Genomic DNA, 11,988 nt, shown 5'->3' on the forward strand with positions numbered 1-11,988 from the left:
GGTTGGATGGCATCATCGACTTGACATAGTTTGACCAAACTCCAGGAAAGAGTGAAGGACAGGGAGCCTTGTCCCCCTGCTGTCCATGGGGTTGCAAAGAGTGGGACATGGCTAAAGTAACTAAGAAACAATAGCCTCTCATGTCTAAAGGTAGGTTATTATTTTCTAAATGGCAAATAAATCTATATTAAGATTCAAGTCATAAGGTAACCAACTGTCGTGGTGTGCCTGGAATAGAGTGACTTCCAAGAGGCAGGGATTTCAGTGGGAAGTCTGGGAAATTGCCAGACCAGCAAAGACGATGGTCACCATATCTGTAGAATAGGTTCATTTTCTGAAGTCTTTTTTTTTTTTTTTTAATGATTTGCTAATTGGTTAATAGCTTTGATAATTTTGTTGTTTTTCCTTATAATATCAAGTTTGATCATGTTATCTCTGAATTTTTAAAATTCACTTTACTTAGTAAAATCTTAGAGGGAGACCAATACAGGACAAAGAAGCTACCATTAAAGGATTTCCCTTAAAAAAAGCCCTCTGTGGTTCAGAAGTAAGCCTGGTTTTCATGCCATTGTTAGGTTCATCAGTTATAGTCTGTACTTAAGGATAAAAGATTTCCTAATGTCTTCTGTGGAAAAATAGGATTCTCTTTCTTTATACATAAGTAGCCTTCCAAACCTTCATCCTTGGCTCTTTGAACAAAATAGGAGAGGAAGTTAGAAGCTTTTGCAGGAGCTGCAAGTTGGGTGACCATATCTAAGCTAAGGAAGCCTTGATTTTAGGACCTCTAGTTTGGAATGAATAGATCATTTTGCTCTTTCTTCCTTTGGTACTTACTGAGTTGGAAATTTTCACCACGCATGATCTCTTGCAGCAGAAAGCAGTGTTAGTACCAACAAAAGGGGTATGAATGGAAATCAGTGACATGTGTCTGCCATTTTCTAGTCTAGATGGCCTACACTCAATCTTTGTGATTTTGGTATTAAATCTGTCTACAATTCCCATTTACAGGTAACAGCTTTTACAAAGGTTTTTTTTTTCACTTTCAAAACATTCATAGTAATATATAGACATCTGTATCTCTGTATACTTACTTCAATAGGCAGTTCAAAAAAATAATAATAAAACTTTGAAAAAAAAGAGTCATGTTGGTAATAATGGTAACTTGCTTGCTCACTTTTTAATTTATTGGAGGCCGAATGAAGTCTAACTTTTAGCCTTTTATCTCTTTGCTTATTGTCTACTCTTGTTCTTTGTCCAGTTTTGTTTTGGTGTTAACATTTTTATCTCTCAGAATTTGTATATAGAAGATATTATTAACCCAGTTAGCATACTTGTTGCAAATAATTTTCCAAAAATGTCACTTGACTTTCATTTCATTATTATTTCTTACAAAATATTTAATTATATTTTCAAAGTTACTGATTTTTTTCCCTTAGTTATTTGTTTTTACTGTCACTCTTCTGCTTAGGGAGGGATGTAGGCATATTTCTTAATCATATCTTCAGTTCACTGGCAAAGAAATAAAATGAAGTAATTTTTTTTCAATGTTTTCTTATTTCTCTTGTATTTTCACTTATATGGCTCTAATCAAAGGATAAAAGTTTTGAAGGACGGTCAAAATAGGCAAGAAATCAAAATTATTTACTAAACACAAAGTTGACTGCACCCTTCCTGACATCAATACCAAGCTCTTAGGTTTCTCTGGGAAATATGCTCTAAGGAGTATTTTGTTAACCTTTTTTTTTTTTAAGAGATAAACTGAAGCTTTACATCATAAAATACTATTAACCTGACAGATTTAAGTAGATCATTTTAGTCCTTCCCCCCCCCCCTCCTTGGAAAGTGGCAATCACATTATCCTTATGCTTCTTTCTTGTCAAGCATATTTAATAACATGCTCAGAAGCAGATGGACACAAACACTTGATGTGAAATCAAAAACTGTAAGTCTTCTCAACTGAGAAATTCAGGTTAGTCATCGCAGAGTATGAATACTTGAATCCAGTATCTTCCCATCTTTTTACATTAAAGCTGGGCCACTTAGCCTTCTCCCTATAGATTTAGTTTCATTTCACAATTTAATTTCAGGCTTGGGGAGAAGGAAAAAAAACACAAATTATAGAATTGACAAGAATGAGCATAAAATAAAAAAGATAACCATTTATAATGGTTTTCCTGCATCCAAAGTTAGTTACTGGATGCTTTACATATTCTCATGACAATCCTCAATGATAAATTAATTTGCATTGTACCCCTTTACAAATGAAGAATTAGAGGTAAAAATGTGCCAAGGGGCATGGTAGCTTGTTTTCCAATTGGGGTATAACTGACATATAATATATTAGTTTTCAGTATACAACATGATTAGATATTGGTATACATTGTAAAGTGATCACCATAATATGTCTAAGTAACTTAACAATCTGTTACTGTACTTAGTTACAAAAATTCTCTGCCTTTTATTTTCTTGAGGAACTGCTATACTGATTTCCATTGTGGCTACACTAGTTTACATTCCCACTAACAGTTCACAAGCGTTTCCTTTTCTGAACATTCTCCCTGGCACTCATCTATTTAGTGTTAACTGTTCTAAGAGGTATGAGATGATTATTATAGTCTTGATTTATGTTTCTCTGGTAGTGATGCTGAGCATCTTTTCTTGTGCCTGTTGACCATCTGTATGTTGTCTTCGGAAAAATGTCTTTCAGGTCTTCTGCCTATTTTTTAATTGGATTTTTTTCCCCTACACTGAGATGTGTGAGTTCTTTGTCTATTTTGGATGTTAACTCCTTCTCAGATATGTGATTTGAAAATAATCTCTCTTATTCAGTAGATTGCCTTTTCACTTTGTTCCTTTGCTGGGCAGAAGTGTTTTAGTTTGAACTTGTACTTGTTTTGCTTTTTATGCTAGATTAAAAAAAAGTCACAAAGACCAGCGTCAAAAAGTTTACTTCCTATGTCATCTTCTCGGAGTTCTTTTGTTTCAGGGATGGTACTTGAATGTAAATTCAAGTTTCAGGTCTGTTTTGAGTTAACTTTTGTGTATGTATGGTGGTCCATATTAATTCTTCTGCATGTGGCTATCCAGGTATCTCAGTACCAGTTATTGAAGAGTCTGTCCTTTCCTCATTACATATTCTTGGCTCCTTTGTTATAAATTAATTGACCATGTATGTGTGCATTTGTTTCTGGTCCTTTGTTCTGTTCTATGGGCCTATGTGTCTGTTTTCCTGCCAATACTTTACTGTTTTATCGACAAATCTTCTGACCTCCAGGCCAACCTTTGAAACCAGTTGGAGACATTAGCCATTCTTACTGCCATTGTTGTTGACACCATACTTCCTTAGTAATAAGACTAATGTCACATTTCTGACTCCTTGAGTCCCTGCTTTCTGCCAGATTAATCTAGAACAATACTGTGCATGTGTGTTAAATCACTTTAGCCATGTCTGACTCTTTGCGACCCCGTGGCCTGTAGCCCATCAGGCTTCTCTGTCCATGGGATTCTGCAGGCAAGAATACTGGAGTGGGTTTCTATGCCCTCCTCCAGGAGAATCTTCCTGACCCAGGGATTGAACCTGCATCTCTTATATCTCCTGCATTGACAGTAGGGTTCCTTACCCCTCGCATCACCTGGTAAGGCACAGAATGATACTCTCCTCCCTATATTTCTGTTCTGGCAAGTGTCTAGATTTCCTAAGAACTATCAAAATGTTCTTTGCAACTGAGTCCTCAGTATTCATCACTCAGCATCTTTTGTGGCTAATACTCTATTTGCAGACTTAGCCTCCATTGATAAACAGACAGCCCTTTGGACAATAAACACTCTGTACCTCAGATTCTCTACCCATGAGTTGAGACCTCATGAAGAACTGGCAGAAGGATTAAGAGAAACAGGATCCACAGGGCATGTAGTGTAGTGCTTGTCACATAGTAAACACTACATAAATGCTTATCAGATTTTTTTAAAGCTGTTTTAAATTCCTGTTTCATTTATAATCAAGATTTCTCTGTTGCACAGTGCCTGAAGGTTGCATTTGGAATCAGCCTTTAATTCATCTTCGGAATCTTAAATGTGGCTTTTCCAGAGTTTTCCATTTACAAAGAGAACACATAGCCTTTATAAATGGACCTTAGACCCCACTGAGTTCACATATCTTTAATGGAGTTGTAAAGATTTTTTTCATTTTTTAAGAACACTTTTATAAAAATGAATAGCTTTGACTGGACTAAAATAGAAAATGTAGAATTAAAAATATTATATTTTACACTTGGCAAGGGTATATATTGTTTCATAAAACTTTTATGAGATGTGTATGTGTTAGGTTGTAATGTACATTATATAATTTATTCTCACAGTCATTAGTTTGAAATAAATGAGTCCATATTATTAAGTATTTAAATAGTATGTCTAGAGTGGCTTGAGAATCATTGGATTCTGTAATCTCACTGTCAAAGGATACATAACAATCTATATATGTTCACAAAATTCAAAGCAATATTCAGTGAATAGTATTTTTCAGTTTTTGCTTTAAGAGAGCATAAGCTTCTTTCTGTACATTTACCCCTTTTTAAATGTCATATTTGAGATTTGTATGGGAAGGAAGAACTGTAAACTGTGCTTTTATATATTAAGGGTAGAAAACCAACATCCCAAGTACTATGTTATGTAAAACTTTAGCTGATATATACATGGGCTTCCCTGGTAGCTCAGCTGGTAAAGAATCTGCCTGCAGTGCAGGAGACCCTGGTTTGATACCTGGATTGGGAAGATCCCCTGGAGAAGGGATAGGCTACCCACTCCAGTATTCTTGGGCTTCCCTTGTGGCTCAGATGATAAAGAATCTGCCTGCAGTGCAGGACACCTGGGTTCCATCTCTGGGTTGGGAAGAACCCCTGGAGAAGGGAACAGCTACCCACTCCAGTATTCTTGCCTGGAGAATCACATGGACAGAGGAACCTGGTAGACCACAGTTCATGGGTGGCAAAGAGCCAGACATGATTGATTTAGTTCAATAAAATAAGTATTAGAGATCTTTGTTTTAAAAGAAAATTAAGAAAAATCTTAAAATTTACCTAGATTTTCTATGAATTACCTGTTCTTCAGCTAATCTAATTCTATTTGCCAGTTTCTCCTATAGAAGACATATTAATTAAAATTCTGCTTTAAAATATTAACTTTCGCAGTTTTCTTATTTTTCTTTCCTTTTAATTCCTTCCGCTTATCTGTCTCCCTCCCTTCCTTGCTTCCTTCCTTCTTTATTTTTAGGAGATGGAGTCTTTTCTAGAAAATTGATATAAATCTTGAATAGCTCCATGAAATGCAATTGGATATAGAGGATCAATGTTTTTAAGAGAGTCACATGTGACTAAACATATTCTTTAGGTTTTTCTAAGTATGGGAGAAACCTCTGTCTTTACAGATTATGATTTATAGAGAATAAGGAATAAAGTGAAACAATTTGTACCTTTGAAATGGATGTAATTCCCATGAATTCCTTTCACAAAGCATAAAAAAGATGATTAACCAAGCAAAATAATTGGCCAGTTCCTTTATCTAGCTATCTTGAATTGAAAAAAAATTACTTGCAATTTAGCTCTGTATTTTTATATGGATAAGTGTCTATTAGGAACTCAAGTACATTCATAAAAATAGTGTCCGTGAAGTCTCAAGATGCTAAAACACTGTTGTCAGATTTTACTGTCTCTGAGAGTCTTGCCATGAAAGGTAAATTAATTTTAGTTACATGTAACTTAGGTATAATATTGTTTTTCCCCTCTTAAGTTGTGGAAACTGCAGTTGTTATAATTGATCTTGCCTAATTGAAACCTCCGTTGAGTGTAGACCTTGTTAATCTAATTTAGATTATAAACCCAGTTAGTCTGGAGGGATTTTACAGACCTTGTTACATTCTTTTCACAGATTTTACTCCTCTCATTTCTTCTCTAGAGACATTTAGTCAATCGATGCTACCAAAAAAAAGGAAACAGTGACACTGGGTTTTTCATGCACCTGGTTTTTTGTATACATGCTCCTCAGCTGCAAGTAAGTTACCTGCAAGTGAATTTCTATCTTGCCTTTGTTATTCCATACTTAACCTGATCCTATCCCTTTGAATATCTTAATGGCACCTTGGAGAGGCAGTCACTTGCACATCCATTCAAGAGATTATTTCCCCTACTCTGATTAAATACTCCAGCCAAGTGGTTACTCCAGACATTACTTTTAACTCTTATTCTTCTTATTTAAATATGAAATATAAATTATGACAGTCTTCTATTACTGAAATAGCTTTACCTATTGTGACTTTCCAATTGGCGTGATTATGTACTTTGTTCGATGGCTAATATCTAAGCCATATCTGAATTTTGCATTGCATTTTAAGTTGGCTTTGACTGTGACATCTTGTTAGTAATTGATTGACTCATCTTCCTTGGGCAAATTCTCTCAGTCCTCACAGAGCAGCACGGGGCATGAAACCTGGCTTTATGGAATTCACAATTAAGTGTCGATAAAATAGTTACACAAATAGTCTAATAGAAGGAGGACTGTGATGTGGACAAAAAGGTAGGTACCAAGAGTAACAGAATAACAAAACACCTTCCATCTTTCTGGTTTTCTTTCCATCCTTGTCTTTGGCTCTGATACCCGTTATTGGGAATCAGGGGTCATGTGTGATCATAATGCAGTGTACCCAGCTTGCCGTCCTCATTGTTAGCCTATTTTGGCCTTTATCCAGTCTATTTGCATATCCTCACCCCCAAAGAAATCAACTCATTCTTTGTGAAGACAGTGCTAGCCATGCGCTCCTACACTGGTGTTAAGTACAGATCTCATCTCAAGAAGTCTTGATAGAGTAATTGAGGCAAAAGCCATTCTTGTCAAATCCAAAGTTTACCTTGTTGAGGAAGACAGTGGCTTGTGAGCCTGTGGAATCATAAAGTACAGTTTATTCAATGTCAGCTCTGTCTTCATGAATCCCCTGTGAGTTTCATATTGACTTTGGAAATTTGGACACCAAGGGGTAGGGCTTATGAGATAGCCCAGCTGGGTTTGAAGAGCCAGATGCCCTAGATACTTCCATGCCTCTGAAGACATAGCTGATCATGCTGCAGCCCTGGAGTACTGCCAGCCACTTGTGGTCTATGAAACAAGTGAAACTCAGTAGAATGTGTTCTCAAAGTGTCAATTTTAAATATATAATACGCTTATAATAAAAATGATAACAAACAAACAAATGGAATTACTTATAGAGCCTTACTATGACTAGCAGTGCATCTCATTCTACTCATGCTTTATCTTATACCAATATCATAGCAACCTATGAGGTAGAGATTACAGTTGACTCTACTTTAGAGCTGAGAAAAAAAAAAATGGCTCTAAACAAGGTTAAGTGATCTTCCCCCAAACTGCGCAGTAAGGAAGTCACGGAGCTAAAATTTAAACCCAGAAAAGGCTAACTCTAGAACCAGTGATCAAAACACTGCACTGGTTTTGAGGATTTGGGGGAAATTTCAACTCCTTTAACAATAACAGTCACGTTTTAAAACATTTATAAATGCTGAATCAAATATTTTAAAACTATGACAACCTTATACTCTGGTTTCTCTTCAGATCATATAAAACTATGACAACCTTTTTTCTTTTGTGATGAATTGATGGATAAATTCTTTCAGAATGTTGTTAAGGGAGCAGAGGGTATGACATTAAAAAAAAAATCTCCAACAATATCATTTGAATTTAGAAATGAGACTATACTTGATTCTTTTCAGCTCATTACAGTTGAGCTATTGTTTAAAAGTAAATTGTTTACTTTATTCAATATTAAACTTATGACCTGAATTTTTAAAAATAGTTATTATTGACACCTCTTTGAGAATTCAAAGTTAGAGTCACTTCAGTTTCAGTCGCTCAGTCATGTCTGACTCTTTGCGACCCCATGGATTGCAGCACGCCAGGTTTCCCTGTCCATCACCAACTCCCAGAGCTTACTCAAACTCATGTGCATCGAGTCAGTGATGCCATTCCACCATCTCATCCTCTGTTGTCCCCTTCGCCTCCCGCCTTCAGTCTTTCCCAGCATCAGGGACTTTTCCAACGAGTTGGTTCTTCGCGTCAGGTGGCCAAAATATTGGAGTTTCAGCTTCAGCATCAGTCCTTCCAATGAATATTCAGTACTGATTTCCTTTAGGATGGACTGGTTGGATCTCCTTGCAGTCCAAGGGACTCTCAAGAGTCTTCTCCAACACCACAGTTCAAAACATCAATTCTTTGGTGCTGAGCTTTCTTTGTAGTCCAACTCTTACATCCGTACATGACCACTGGAAAAAACCATAGCTTTGACTAGACGGACCTTCATTGGTAAAGTAGTGTCTCTGCTTTTTAATATGCTGTCTAGGTTGGTCATAGCTTTTCTTCTAAGGAGCAAGCATCTTTTAATTTCATGGCTACAGTCACCATCTGCAGTGATTTTGGAGCCCCAAAATAAAGTCTCCCACTGTTTCCATTGTTTCCCCATCTATTTGCCATGCAGTAATGACTAGAGTCACTTAGGTAATAAACATATGGCTGGCTCCTCAGTGTGCAGGTTTTTCTTCTCTTTTGTAAAGTGTACTAAAGGTAAAGTAAAGCAGTATTCATTTAATATTTAAAATGTTAGTTTTTTGTTTTTTTTTTTTAAAGCATAAGTGATTACTGAACACCTACTACATGTCAGGCACTGTAGCAAGCCCTGGGGAATACACTGATGACTGGTCACATCCCTTCCAGTAAGTGGAGAGAAGATACAGGTAAACGGAGCAATAAGCCCTGTCTTGCCTGTCCTGGGGATATATGGCTCCTAATACCAGCCTCCAAGAGGCACAAAGGGCGTGGGATAGAAAGAGCAGAGGAAGCTTCTGCCCAGAGATGTGCTGTGGAAAGTGAGTGGGAGCTAGATGGAAGAGCTGGGTGGCAAAAATCCCAGGCATATAAGATGATTCATGGGGTATACACTTTCCTTTTCCAAACTATCAAGGAGAAGAGAGGAAGCTGATAAAAACTGAAAAGGCGTGAGCTGGAGCAGATGGCACTTGGCATTGTGTATCTTGATATATAGTTTTGGTCTTGTCCTGTGAAAATGGGATGTATCAAGATTCCATTTGAGAGTCAGGGCGAGCCATAGTCAGATTTGTAACTTGGGATGATCATCCCTAGTGATGGAAATGTCAGGGGAGCGGGGGAGCCAGAATAGGCAGGAGAATACCCGCTAAGAGTCCGCGTGGGTAATAAGAAGCATGATGCCAGGGGCCTGAGTTGAAATCCAGGCAGGGATGATGAGCTGACAGCTGCTTAACAGGCAGGACTTGGCAGGTAAGTGGATTGGGACTGGGAGGCGAAGTGGTAGGAGCATGTCTCAAAAGTCTCCCAAGAATCTACTGAGACTATTTTGAAGTTGTTGCTCTTCTTAGAGACTGGAATAGAGGAAGAAGAACAAGCCAGTGGCTCTTTGGTGGGACTAGGAATGTAGCATGGTTTCCTGGTTTTTGATTCCTGTAGTTAGCCAATGGTTAGGATGCCTTTAGAATTTCCATTGTTGACTTATTGGCCCATTTTAATTATTCTGCTAATGAATCAACTGTTTCCTTGTATACAGTATATGGAGAGAGCAAGCTTACATTAACATTTCAAAAAAATGACAGGAACTTAATCTTTCCTTTACATATTCACTCTTTCCTGTGTATGGAGATATGGTGTGGTGATAGACAATAGATCTCAAGTCAAATGCTGCCTGGGTTCAAACCCTGATTCCAGACTTAAAATTTCTGTGACTTTGGACAAATCAGTCAACTTCTTTGTGCTTCAGTTAGTGTATCTGAGCAATGAGGGTGGCACAGTGGCAAAGAATCTGCCTGCCAATGCAGGACACGTGGGTTCAGTCCCCGGGTCTGAAAGATCCCCTGGAGGAGAAAATGGCAACCCGTTCCAGTATTCTTGCCTGGGAAATCCATAGACAGAGGAGCCTGGCGGGCTCAGTCCATGGGTTGCAAAGAGTCGGATACGACTGAGCATACACACACATAATGAGGTCATTAACTCCCACCAGGACTTGTTTTGAGGAACAAATTGGCCAGTGTATGTAAGGTGTCTGGCACATGGTAATCACTAAAGGTCATTAATTAGCATCTTTTCTACTTCTGTGCTAAATCTTGTTTTTGGAGCTTTAAACACAAAGACAAATGGGACATAATTATATTAGGCTGTGGTACTTTGTCTTTCATTAACTCACGGATCAGATGTGTTTAACACTAGAGAGTTCATGTCCTTTTCTTTTAGTTTAGTGACATTCTCTATTTTTAGAGTTTAAAAAGTAAAAAATGATTTCATTGTTTCCTGGAAAACCATGGTACTCTAATTTAATGGAAAAGGATGTTGAATTGTGAGCAACTTCATCCTGAGTTTGACAGACAAGTTATCAAAAAAGAGAAACCCTACTTTTTTCATGTAATTTGGAAACAATTCTCTGGAACGACTTATTTTCTGATTAAAATATTTTTAGTCTATTTTGCTTTGTATCATCAATTGAAGTGTAAAGTAGTTACAACACTGTTAGCCAAATATCTAAACAACATACTTTATGACAAGATTTTTTTTTCTTTTCTTTTCTTCCTTCACATTTATTGTGAGCTTATATACCCTGAGAGTATTTCCTAGAAAACTAGGTGAATACAAATCTGATTTTTCTCCATTTAGTTTTAAGCTTTGTGCTTTTAGAGCTGGTTCCATGACCAACAATGAGTGAAGCAAGGCAAAGTTAACTTTCCAGAATGGCACAGCAGTTGTTAGGAAGAGATGGTTTCTTGTTCTAATGGGTAGAAAACTATCTTTTCTTTCCAAGGTAAAAAATATCACATCCCCAGACCATGGAGAATACAGAATTGGATATGTATTGAAATAATAAATTGGCAGTAGCCTTTAATGTTCAAAGCCCTGAGAGTTATGCAGCCTCTTCCATTGTACTCCAGAGAATCACCTACTTGTATGCACCCCCATAAAGCATCACTTCTCAGCGTGTGCTCAGGGGCACCCACAGGCTTCTTCAGTCTCTTTTTAGGGTGTTCTTAAGCTCAAAACCGCAAACCAAAACAATGCTAAAACATGATTTACCTTCTGCATCCACTGTTGAACAGTGAGTTTTCCAGAGACTACATGATGTGTGATATCACAAAGCAAAAGTTCCTTGAAAAAATTCAAAATAATAACATTTTCTTCACTTTTTTTGATGTGAATTGTAATGTTGTATTAGTTTGAGGTTGCTTTCAGTGTTAGTTGAAAATAATTCATTGAGATTACAAGCAAATCAATATTTAGATCCCATGTTAAAACTAATCCAGCTCAAGAGAGAGAAAATGGACAAGAATTTTTCTACCATTCACCCAAATATCTGTCCCTCCATGAAAATAAAAGTGGAAGATTTTCCGTCTCTGATGATCATTTTCAAGTGGCATAATGAATTAGGTGGATCTAAGTGGAAGATATTTTAACTGGGAACATACTTTTAACTGGAACAATCAACAGATTGAGTAGAGAACACCCACTAATATTATCTGTCTCTTTTGACTCCATAGTTTGCAGTACATTTAGCCCCATAGAGCCACACAGGTCCCTTCTCTCAGGTAGGACCCTTTATGGACGTCTGTGACCATTAAGCAGAGACAAAAGCAGTTATGTTACATTCCTGAGCAGGGGATTCTTGAAAGATTGTCGTCTCTGAGGATTAATGTTGTGGCAGCAAAGGGTGGATTGGCGAGGAGAGACCAGAGTCCAAGAAAATAGCTGGAAGCCTCTTATAGATGTTTGGGGTAAAGAATTCCACTGTTAAAATGGGAAAAAAAAGAGAGAGAGAAGATGCAAAAGAGAAACAGGAGGAGGACTCAAAAATGATGCTCTCGAATTAGGTCATGTTAGAAGCAGCAGAGTCACAAGCAAGTCGAAGGTTTTAGAGATTAC

This window comes from Cervus canadensis, chromosome 31 (genome assembly GCF_019320065.1).
Source record: "Cervus canadensis isolate Bull #8, Minnesota chromosome 31, ASM1932006v1, whole genome shotgun sequence".
NCBI lineage: Eukaryota > Metazoa > Chordata > Mammalia > Artiodactyla > Cervidae > Cervus > Cervus canadensis.